Here is a 12,940-nt window from a genome sequence, read left to right as displayed (position 1 = left end):
GCTATGGAAGCCTGTTCTGCCATGGAGGGGAAAAAAAACAATTAAAAATGTAATTGCAACTTTATATCTTAGAATTGCAACTTTATTTTTTGCAGTTGTGCAGTTATATCTCACAATTCTGACTTTTTTCCCCCTGAAAAGTTAGAGTTTGACACAAACTTGTCATTAAGGGAGTTACAAAGAATGTACCAAAAAAGCATCAATCATTCTCTATAAATAGACTATATAAGAACAACACTCATCAGCTAATCAAGACAAGGACAAACAGATACTAGCTGTATTCATTACCTGAAGTTAGTCTCATTTCAGGTACTGTCAAGTGGATGTCTAAATTGCGAGTAAATAAAAGTCAGAATTGTGAGATGTAAACTCACTATAATGTCAGATTTCTGCAATATGAACAGAATATGAACTGTAAGAAAAAATTTAAGAATTGCGAGGTGTTGACTCAAAATTGCGAGAAATAAAGTCAGAATTACAAGATTTAAACTCTCAGTTTTGGGTCACAATGACCTTTTTTAATTTATTTTTTCTCCGTGGCAGAACGGACTTCCATATAAAACAGGTGCTGTTTAAGATAAACAACAAAAGGCAAAGGTTAGAAGAGGAAGAGATACAGTGTGTATGTTGACTGAAAATGCTCAGTCGTCTCTGTGATGCACTGTACACATAGCCTCAACAGGGATGCATAGTTGTGCATGTAACTGTCCTTACTGTGAGGAAATTCAGCATATGCAAGGTATGTGTGCATTACAATGTTCGAACAGAAAGCTAAAAGTGTTTAAAAAAAAAAAAAACCCAGAATGTGTCATTTTTTTCCTGTTTCCTTTTGTCATTGTTGTCCTGTTGGGACTGTAAGGCAGTGAACTCCTGACTCCTTGCCAGTGTAGCATGGTTTGCACAGACCCCTCTGCACACTCTAGATATGGGTGCATGCAAGCATGTGTTTGTCACTTTGTTTGCTTGCCTGAGCACCGTTTGTTTGGATGAACCTCTGACCACCCCATGGTTGCACAGCTAAATGCATGATGGGATGTTCAGTTAACCAGGATACAAAGGAGAGCATGGAGAGAATCAGACATATATGTCTTTAGAAATATCATTACTTAGTGTTTGTGATTTATGTAAGTGTATAAGGATTTCATGTAAGCATATTGTTTTTATGTTTTTTTTTTGTTCCAGGCAAAATGTGATTTGGTTCAGTGAATTGATATAATATGTGCCACTGTGACATAATGGCTATGTGAAGTGTTCTGCTGATTTCAGATGTTCAGCAGGTTTTGAAAGCTCATAGTGAGTTGTGTGAATGTTTGGATAAGAGACATGATTGTTGCTGTTATATCATAAGACAGAAAAAAATAACAATCTGTGAATACCTGTCTGTGAGTGAGTGTGTGTGTGTGTGTGTGTGTGTGTGTTATGTGCTTCAAAGAGTACCTACATTACAAATATACACTGTATGGCCAAATGTTTGACACCTGACAATCATGTAATATTTTAACATCACATTCCAGATTTAGTGCTCATTCAGCCACAAGAGCATTAGATCAAGAGCATGAGATCAGGCACTAATTTCAGGTGACAAGGCCTAGTGTGCAGTGGGTGTTCCTGTTCATTCTAAAGGTGTTCAGTGGGGTTAAAGTCATGGCTCTGTGTAGGCCACCCAAACTTTGACAACCTATGTCTTTATAGACCTCGCATTGTGTACAGGAGCATTGTAGTGATGGAGCATGTTTGGGTCTCTTAGTTCCAGTGAAGGGAAATTGTAATGCTACAGTATACAAAGACATCCTGTACAATTGACTGCTTCAATCTTTGTAACAGCAGTTTGGGGAAGAACCGCATATAGGTGGGATGGTCAGGTGTCCACATACTTTTGGCCATACAGTGTTTGTGAGAGTACATAAGCTATAAGGCACTAGCAAACGGAGCACTGTGACTAGATGGGCTAGGCTATAATATCACCCCACTGCTCTTCAATGTCTGGGAAAATGATTAAAAAACATAAACCTGGAAACAAAATGCTCCGCAGGAAATGGGAAAACTTATACTGAGGAGACCAAATTATTTTTAAAAATCACATCAAGTAGTCACCTGACCACTGTCATTCTGAAGTGCAACAATTTAACTGAAGCCAAATGTGAGTTAACATTAATATTTACATTACATCCTTTAACAGATGCTCGTAGTCTAAGCAACTTACTTAACTGTTAAAGGCGCAAAGATACAAAGCATCTGGTGAATCTGCAAGAAATGATGACCTGAATTGTTAGTTTTTACAGGTAGAGTGGTCCAGGAGGTAATAAAATGTTCATAAATAATACAAGATACAATAATACAATACTGTGCATTAGCAATCATCTGTGAAAAGGATGATTTTAAACCTAAGTGCATAAATAATTATACAATAAACTAAAAAAAAACAAGAAGTTGCAATTGATGGTAAGGTGTTATAGACGTTACACTACATGAAGAGGATGGTCTTTAGTCCTTTGTGTTATTAGAGAAACAAGACTGTGGAATAAATTGAGGAACATTATTCTGAAATTGCTCCACAAATTGTGGATGCAGTTTTTCACAGATTGGTGAATCTCTGCCCATCTTTACTTCTGAAAGACTCTGCCTCTCTAAGATACTCTTTTTCATACCCAATCATGTTACTGACCTGTTCCCAATTAACCTCCAGCGATTTCTTTTTAGTAACACTTACTTTTCCAGTCTTTTGTTGCCCCGTCCCAACTTTTTTGAGATGTGTTGTGGCCATCAAATTAAAAATGACCTTATTTTTTTTCTTAAAATGGTACATTTCCTCAGTTTAACATTTGATATGTTTTATATGTTCTATTGTGAATAACATATGGGTTTATGAGATTTGTAAATCATTGCATTCTGTTTTTATTTACATTTTCCACAACGTCCCAACTTTTTTGGAATTGGGGTTGTAAATTAAATGACTACTTTCTGCTATACTGAGTGTGCGGTGATGCAGTACAGATTTGTAGCTTTTCGACTGGAAAGCATGAAAAAGTTTCATGATGTTATAATAGTAAATAAACTCGATGCGCAGAGCATTTGCATGCTAATTAGCTAGCTAAATACCTGGAAGCTGTAATTCATTCACTGTTTCCCTCCATGCCGTGTCCCTTTTTGTCGATACATTCTCGCTGCTGCCTCAATTCAACAAACAGCTCTTCTTTTAAATCCCATGTTTAGTTTATAGTTCGACATTGCCACTACCATAGTTCTAGATTTCTTGTCATCTTATTCCATCCTCCTATTGGAGGATTTTAGATGCATATTTCAGTGGTAGATCTAGCTGTTTTCCCCCAATGTTCCTAAGCATTTCTCAGGTCACATCCCTATTTCTCCATAGTCTTGCTTCTTTAACTTAAACCCATTTCTTGAAATGTAACCAAAAATGTTAATACAGGGTGTTTAAAAATTTTTGAATGGCAAAAAGAAAGAAAGGTGTGTATAAGTATAAATAATTTGAATTGTAATATTGTGGCCTTTTTAAGTACTGTAGACATTTAATTAGCGTTGACCGTGCATGAGAGATACCAAACATGGAGTTGCCAACTGTAATATTTCTTTAATATAATCAAAGACTTTCATTAATTCAGTATGGTATTGTGAACAGCATTGCTAAAGTTTAAGTTTGGCACCTTTCATTAAAAGGCATGGTGGTTCAGATGTCAGTGTGTCTGTGACTTCCATTTATTTGCACAGAATAAAGTAACTGATGCCTATTGGATGAGACAAGAAGGCAGATGGTGTTTGTTTCTGCATGTTTTATTAATCTGTTCCTAACTGAAGCTCAAATAGTCATGTACAGGCACGCACAAGGTCAATTCAAGCAGCAGTGTTCAAGCTACAGTGTTAACACGTTCACAATTTCTAAACTAATGCCAATAATGCCAGTTGGACTATAATACAAAACGGTTTACTTTGAAAATGGTACGACACATGGTGCCAGACTTTTATTTTCCAATAAATGGAGTTTAAAATGGATTTCATTCTTCCTGATAATTAAATGCAACTGATTTCCATTCTATCAAGAACAGACTTTAGTTAACAATGTCTTTGTTTACAGTTTATGCATGTTTACATTGTAAATAGGCAGTGTTCAGCCATGTTGACTCTCGCTAACTGTCACAAGTATTCTTTGTACAGAGTGATTTGTGTGCATAAAATTTTTGACCCATTGAAATGTCCAAAATGCTGAATTTTTGGTCTGCACTTTAAATTTTCATTAAAACATCTCAAAATGTTAAGAGAAATCAATACCGCCAAAGGATGAAGTAAGATTCTCATACTTTTTACAGTAGCTTGGACTTGTTAAAATGAACACAGAAATCACTGGACACTTCTCTTTGCAACATTTTTGTTATCTTGATGAAAACTGTGGACTGTAACTGATCTTCTGCAAACTGTGCTGAACCAGCCTACAGTGGCATATCATAATGTCAAATGTTTTAAAAAGTCTGAGTAGGGTCCACATGAACTGAATTAGAAACTGTGATAGGATAAGACAACATGATAGACTATAAATGATCTACTAAACAAGAACACCAACCACCATCAAAATGAAATGAAAGAAAAATAGAAACAGTTGATGGGCAATAGTCTCTGTATATTATCCACTGCACATCAACAACTATAAACTGTTCAGTTTGTTTAGAATTAGTTGATAAGCTGATTGGTGACAGTCCTTACAGGTTGGCCATCAGCATGTAGCTGGTCTAGTGGATGGGAAACTTTACAAAGCACCATGGCAGGTACAAAGCTCTGACACTTTATATAAACATCCCCTAACAAACACCTTAACAATTACATGTTTGTCTTTGTTAAACAGCGTGTATTTTAATTGGTTTATTATTAAGTTTTTGTGGAGGATCTGCTGTACAAGTCCCTGTGAATGACTGTGTTACTATAGAAACTGTGACTCTGTTACTATAGAAAATACTGTCTGAGCTGTGTGGAATCCACAACTTCTGACCAATTAGATTCAAGAATTCAACTACTCGGTGGCATAAATTTAATTTCAATTTACAGGAAATTTTGTAAGTTATTAGTCCCAGCCTTAGACACACCACCACACAGCATCTTGTGTCTTTTGTACACTTTTATGGCCACAGGCTTCAGAATCTTGACTGTTACAATCTGGTTGGCTCTCCATACTTTTGTGTGTACACACTTCATTATGGCAGTTTTCAGGAGGAAAACAAACTTTTGAACACTATCAGTGAGTCACTGGAATGAAAAAATGTTCACTGAATCCTGTTTGTAAAATTAAAAGATATGTAAAGAGTTAGTGGTGATTAAAGATCGTTATGTTTTCTGATATGCTACAGGAAGATGTCTGTAGTTGGTCCTGCCATGTCAGTCTGATTGCCTTTTTGCTGTGAACGTGGGCAGAACACTTGAAATCTAGTTTTCAATACTATCAAGTGTTGGGCAGTGAGACAATTTTTGTACCCCATCACACTAGATTTGAAATGAAACATTGACTCAGTATAATATACATACATACATATATATATATATATATATATATATATATATATATATATATATATATATATATATATATATATATATATATATAATGTCAACCTGAATTTGAAGGTATGGACATTATAATAGGGGTAGTGGCAGTGTGTTATATTCTGCTCAATTACATACAACTATCAAGTGTTTGCAATATCAGAGCATGGATTCAGTATTCATCTTTTGAACGTCTTACACCCAGAGATGCAGGGTTCTTTCATGTGCAGCTGGCATGAGTTACCTGGGAATAACCATAACAAGCAAATGATGATATGGGGCCGAAAGGACTATAGTTGAGGGTGAACTGCCGCAGCCACCGGTCTCCTCTGCCATTCAGGCCAGTGCTCATACACTGGACAATAAACTGGAAGCTCTCAGAAGAAGAGTAAAATTAGCAACTGTTGTGATTCCAGTTTCATGACCCACTGAACATTAGAAACCAGCTGTCAGGCTTTTCTACTCACTGCCACAGAAAAGAGGATATGGAGTATGATTCTACATAAACAATAGGGAGAAGAGGGACACAACTACAGTGACTGGAAATGCACAGTTGGCATTGTGCAAGTTTGACTGTTAACGTCCTTTGACCTAGAATACAACTACACTCCAACCAGAGAATATTCTTTCCTTCGTTGTCCCCACCTGTTCTTTTAAACATACTCTTTCTTTTAAAGCGCACTCTGAAAGGAATTTTGAAAATCCACTCCTGCAGACGTGCTTGACTAATCCTGCATTCTCCCACAATTATTTTTTATTTTCTCTTCCCTGCACACACTTGGTATTTCTTAAAATTTTAATGATTTAGTCATTGAAATCACCTCAGGAGGATTCTGAGGAGGATAAAGGAGGAACTCAGTAAACATGTTGTGCAGCACTGCCGGAGCAACCTGTGCACTCTCATGTTAGAGAAATTGACCTTCCTTTGTCTAGAAAGTAAAATCTGCATGTTTTGTCTTGATGCACACCTCTACCTTAGATCACACAACATTATCTTACAAGTGGAGCGGAACATGGAATATGTCAAGTGAATGATTTTGAGTTGTCCAGTACAAGTCCAGGAAGATGGACAAGAAGACACAAGGCTTTATTGTGTGCTTTATTCCCTGTTCACCTGTGACAGCATTGCCAAATAAACATCCAAAGACAGATACAGATCACCATCAATTTGGGGGTGATCCCTAATAATGATGAGCCACCACTCTTCTGACAGAGGGGTGTGTGGAGAGTAACTTGTCTCTCAGCAGGTTTCTCTTAGCAGTGCCTTCATCTACATGCATAAACATAGATATTCTTATCCAGTGATTCATCGGATTGTTTATCCTATCTCTCTTTCACTGCCCAGCAGGAACTCTGATTCATTTATGGGCATTTTATGAGCTGGTGTCAGCTAAGGGACATTTTCTCAACAATAGAAAAGAACATAAATGTAATACTTGTTTATTTGTGTCAACCACTGAGGCGGGTTTATCCTCTTAACATAAGATGCATGCACAGTTGTACCTTAGTGCTTTCTAGAGGATTTCTCTAGTCTCTACCCTTATTATAAGTCATTTTAATTACCAAAGGCTTTGTGTTATGTAAATCAAAGCTTATTATATTCTAGGGTGCAACATAATGTCATTATCTGTATCTTTATCTGCTTCATGCTCCAAATATCCCTACCCGTGTCTGTATTTTTCTATATAATCAAAGTGGGTGTGGCCTAAACTGGATTTTTTAAAATCGTCCCACTATGGACACCACCCCCCACCAACCCCACCCATGGAATAGGGAAAAAAACTGAATTTGCCTCTGACAGTTACTCAATCTCAGCCACATCACCTGAGTTCATAATTGGTCTCAACTAGAGATCTGTGCAGGACTGTTTTTCAGTCCTGCTTGTGTAGATTTTATATTTGTTTGTACCTGCCTGTGAGATTGTGTAACAAATTTAGAATATATTTCCAAAAATAATGTAAACAAACTTGTAGCCTAATTTAAACCAGCACAACCCTCACCAGGCAGTTACTAAGGATGAATGAATAAATGCTATTGAACATGGGCTTTGTTTGTCCCATGAGCTTCATATATGGCTGATTGCTTGCACTCAGATGAAAGTAAAAAAAATAATAATAAAATTGCACAGTCCTGATGCACATCTCTAGTCTCAACCAGATGCCCTGTTTAGAACATATTGTCTCACGTTATCTCACATTATAATGTATTTGTATTCAGTTACATCCCTAGTAAATGTGTATATGTAGTTGTTAAGTGTTGTTCATTATTTTGTTACACATTCCTATACACTGAGCAAAGTTGTGGGTACTGAATTTCTTACAAATACCAGAAATGTACAGTGAAATCCTTCATCTCTTTAAGCAGTTCAGTGCTCTCATGCTGGAACACCCATCCATTCCTAGCATCCATATATAACTGTGACTACATTAATCCAAGGAGATGTGCAGTTCTCCTTCTATGCCAGGTAGACTGGATGAATTAATGGATGCCAGCAACCACAAAATACATTTTGTGGAAAATAGAATCTTGTTTTTCATTTGCTTTAGTCCGCTCCAGTTCCAATACCTATTAAATGTGTCCCTATATTTCGAAAGATTACAGCAATTTAGCAGGGCAAAGGCCATGCAAGTTTTTTTGCAGGGTGTGTGGGTTCTGCTGCTATTTCTACCAACCACTCAGTGGAAGTGGGAATGCAGCCAGTTCCTGTGGACTTCCGACTATGGGCGATAAATGGCACAGCTGGGTCTCCTTGTTAGGCAGTATTTTAACTAGAGGTCTTATTTGTTATGTGCTATATATGCTGCCAAAACAAGTTTGCATTCATTGTATGTAATTGTTTCCTGTTCACATATAGTTCTGTCAGATCTAAGGTTTTCTTACTTTTTTTCCATTACATACTTAATATCCCAGCTGTAAACAAGTCACAATGTGAGGAGAAAATATACATACCTTGTGTCCAATCCTGAAATATAGTGGGAGTAGAATGGAGGTCAGTGTTAAAAATGAGTAAATACTTTATTGCCATATGCAATTTCAAAATAATAACTACCAAAACATTATACTTGAAAGTAATTTCCAACTGAAAACAGGAAAAAGTCCCAAATTTCTAATCACGTAGCCATTTTGAGATAGAATTTGTTTCAGGTGCTTTTTCCAGATCAGTTTCAGCAGTGAACAATATACATGATTAATGGGCTTAAGGTCAGACAATTTTATGGCCTTAAATTTCCTGTACTGAGATACTGTGCAGGTTTATATGAGGTCTGTTTTCATCACCGCCAAATTAAATGCAAATGCATCATGCTGAAATATGGATGAGGGAAAAGGCTGAAAAACTGGATCACTATCCAATGTAATTTAGCAGACCAGGACCTGTTTAGTTGACATAGAATTCTTGAGACAGGCCTTAGAACCATGACTTTCCCTGAGATATGTTGGGCACATTGTGCATTTTTTCTGGCCATCTCACCAAATAAATTAGACTGTTATCACCACCTGCAGGTACACCCAATAGTAAAGAGTCAACTTTTTAATTAGCTAAATGTATATTAAATTTCACACATTTAAAAGTTATCCAGCCCATTAGTGGTTTCATTACTGTGGCTGTCTTTAGTCAAAAGAACTTTAAAAGTTGTGTTGAAATATTTGTATATCTGCATCACTTTTATACCTGACAGCGCTCTATCAAAGCTCACTCATTCTGCTGATAGTACAATTGGAAATGGGAATGAAGTACATATCGGGGAAAAAAGCACAAGCTAGATTCTTGTTCTCAAGAATGGAATTGACTCTCCCAGTCAGAAAGAACTGACTAAAATGTGTTAATGGAAAAACTGCCACTTCAGAATGACATATGAACATATGAGGATGCTTCCCATCTATGTCACCAAATATGTTGATGATGTAGTAGTCACCATATCTCCATATAGCAGCTATAAACAGTCATTCCATCACCAGCCTCTATTTTTCCCTAATTTAAAAGTTAATACAAAAAATAATGATAAATAAATGAATAAAAACACAACTTATGTTCCTGAGAAACCGTTGAATTTACTCAGTTCCCCCCAGAGGGACATCATTGGTTGCTAGGTAACAGGCAAGACAATTTATTGTTGACTCATGTGGGACTTCCTTTGAGATAAAATGCTGTAAACACGATGTACTTACTAAATTAAGATAGGAGTTACATCTGCAGTTTGAATTTGCACACACACACACAAAAGAGGGAGGTGATGTAGGCATATAGTGTAATATCAATGTGAATTTAAACACTCCTGTGGCCAGTAAATTACTGTAAAATTTAGAGCATTTTTTTTTTTACAGTGTGTATGTACATCTATATACTGTATATTTGTAAATAGTGTCAGTTGTCACATATAATTCACATGAATTATTTTATGAGAAATGTTGAATGACTAGTAGCGTGTGTGTGATTGGTGCACCTGGTGTTGTATGGCCAGAGGCAGTGTGTATGTGTGTGTGTGTCTGGTAATAACATGCATTTGGAGTGAAGTTCACTCAGTGGGAAAATGGGAAGTGACTCACCATTCTCAGATTCAGATGGAAAGTCATCAAGCTGATGACTTTCCACCCTCTATTCTTTCAGCATGGCACAAGCCTACCATTCTTTTCATTTTTCCACATTTTTTTTTTTTATTGGATTAGATCATACACTTTTATACAAAGTAATGCTCAAGTTTTAGCATTTCAGCTTCACCAGGTTAGTTTCTTGTCAACAAGTTTTCAAAATGGTTTTCCTTTCCCTTGTCCTTGAACTTTTTTCTTTTTTTTTTTAAGCATTTGTATTTCATTTTTTTTTTTTTGACTTTTGTTAATTTTGCACACATATTTATCTCCTGTAATTAAAGACGAGCAAGAAATGCATAACAGTTTGGATCAGGTCCAGTGAAATATTTAAGATGCCTTGCCATGATAAAGTCTTGAGCTTTATTGCCTACTTTTCTGTCAGCACACATCAGCATGGAATGAAGCCAAAACATTTTATGTGTGTCTATATGTGAGTGTGCTTGAAGTCTTGCTACTCTCATTGTCATTTAGTAGTGCTATTACTGTTTCTTCACCCCTGTTTGTCAGTTGGTGTAATGGTTTGCTTTGTTCTGACTTTGCAGTGAATGAGGGTGGAATCAAACAGGCCTCTAACTCCTGTCCAGACCCGGGGGAGCCTGAAAACGGCAAGCGCATTGGCAATGACTTTAGGTAATCATCTCTGGATACTTGGTATCCTTTCTCCAGCCGCTAATAAGTCTTCACTGAGTCAGACTTACTGAGCACTACACCTGGTGCCTCAGTCACACATATATTCTATAGTGTGTAAAGGACAAACACATAGTCGATAGTCAACAAAGGCATAACCATTTAGAGCAAAAATGCTGTTTGAATAGTGAATCTAAAAGGTTAATCTTTTAGAATTACGTTTTTAAAAAGCAATTCAGGTTTTGTTTTGTGGAGAATGTGTCTTCTTATTGAAATTTTCATGAATGTTAGCTTTATTTTACTTATATTTTACTTCATTTTACATATTCAAGATAGTTGTTAAGATACACTGGTCTCTTTGACAGTAGCCATTTTCCCAGCTATTAGTTTTAAGTTAGCAGAACATTTTCTGAACTTTACAGTTCTAGCATGGTACCATTTTATTGTTCCAAAAACACATCTGTTAAATTCTTTGAGGATATTTTACTTACAGTAACATTTATTTCTAGCAACAATTAACACAAATGGGAATTTTCCACGAGCAACATTCAGAGAACACGGTGGGGGGGGGGGGGGGATGTTGGAATGTTACAGTCTAACTACAACCTGATGAATACTCACTGAACATTCAAATAACATTCTCTGTTATAATGTGCAGTAGTGGCTCAGTGGTTAAGGCTCTGGGGGGTCCTTCTCAGGAGGTTGCCGTTTCAAGCCCCAGCTCTTGGAGCAGAGAGGGTTAAGGCTTCAATTCACATCCTTCTGATCAGTAGCCCAGAGCCTTTACCTTCTTAGAATCTGTTTAATACTCACTGAACTTTTTAATAACGTTCTCTGTTAGAATGTTCAGTTAGTGGAAGGGAGTGATCAGGGTTGGTATCAGAAGGCTGTGAGTTCTAGCTGCATAACCTCCAAGCTACAACTGCCCTTATACCCGCTCTTCTCCAGTGGCACCATTTCATGGTACTGTATGCTTTGAACCCTGGGAACTGGGATATGCAACAGAAAAAAACAAACAAAAAAGAATTTCACTGTATTGTGCTTGTATACGTGACAATGGCTAACGTCTCTGCTGGTTTAATCCCAAACTAATATCCTTTGATAGAAAATATTGTCTGCCGTTCAGAATTTCATTACACTTTCTACAAAATGTTATCATTGTCAAGAGTGGAGCAATCATATTATTAAGTAGAGCTTGGTATTGGTGTTTTGCTTTTATTTGAGGCAGGGTTTAGCATCTGGCAGTCAGACATCTGTACACAAATAATGTGCTATACTTTATTGACAGATATAACAAACAGTATCGCTGATTTCATAATGTTGCACCACTTTATTTCTTTGTACAGCAGCTTACTTAGCCGAGCAGTTTGTTTACTCAGTTTCTGCTTGTCTATAGTTCCCTGCTACTTTATCATGCTGACTAGCATGAAGTGCAAGTGTTGAAGGGCACTGCCTGAGTGAAGAGAACAAAAGCACAGTTGCTTTATTGATGTTGCGCTTCCCGACAGACACCTGTCATTAATATTGCTATCATCTGATTACTTCAACAACTCGTGTCCAACCACTTAGTGAATATAAATCACACTCTTCTGCTAATAACATGCATTCCAATGCCATACTAATAAAGCTGTGACAAAGAGTTTGACAATATGCATATGGAAATAAGAGCTGTAATGAATTAAGGCTGTCTAATTATATTTAGCACACCGATGCAGCCTGAGCGATGTTTTAGAAAACAGTCACCTGTGGAAACATGACTTCCTATTTTCACTATAATCATCAGTAGACTGCATCTGAGTTATAACATATGCACATGTTGATGCAGTCCTTTTTATCACAGTCTGGCTTTGGAAAGATTCCACAGACTGCACAAATGAAGCTTTAAGAATCCAATCATAGGAATGAAATGGTTATGAATGTCATATAAGCACTTCATAAGTCTTCAGAGCTGACAAAGAACTTTGTGTTTTCCATTTGTTCCAAAGCCTTAATTTTCTTACTAAAAACATTATATGACCACAAGTTTGTGGACACCTGCGCATCACACCCACATGTGCTTTTTGAACATCCCATTCCAAATTTAGTCCCCCTTTGCTGTTATAACACACGCCACTCTTCTGGGAAGGCTTTCCAGTAGATTTTTGAGTGTGGCTGTGTGGATTTATTTCAGCCACAAGAG

At 36.9% G+C, this 12,940-nt stretch overlaps 1 protein-coding gene across 1 annotated transcript in view; it reads left to right on the top strand.

Moving 5' to 3' along the window:
- The window catches only part of csmd3b (CUB and Sushi multiple domains 3b), a 321,277-nt gene that overhangs the window by 65,203 nt on the left and 243,134 nt on the right, over positions 1–12,940 (top strand). The gene's annotated exons all lie outside the window — the stretch shown is intronic.

The sequence above is a fragment of the Ictalurus furcatus genome, chromosome 24, assembly GCF_023375685.1.
Source record: "Ictalurus furcatus strain D&B chromosome 24, Billie_1.0, whole genome shotgun sequence".
Classification (NCBI taxonomy): domain Eukaryota; kingdom Metazoa; phylum Chordata; class Actinopteri; order Siluriformes; family Ictaluridae; genus Ictalurus; species Ictalurus furcatus.
Note: the sequence above shows the minus strand (reverse complement) of the source record. Positions and strands in the feature narration are given on the sequence as shown.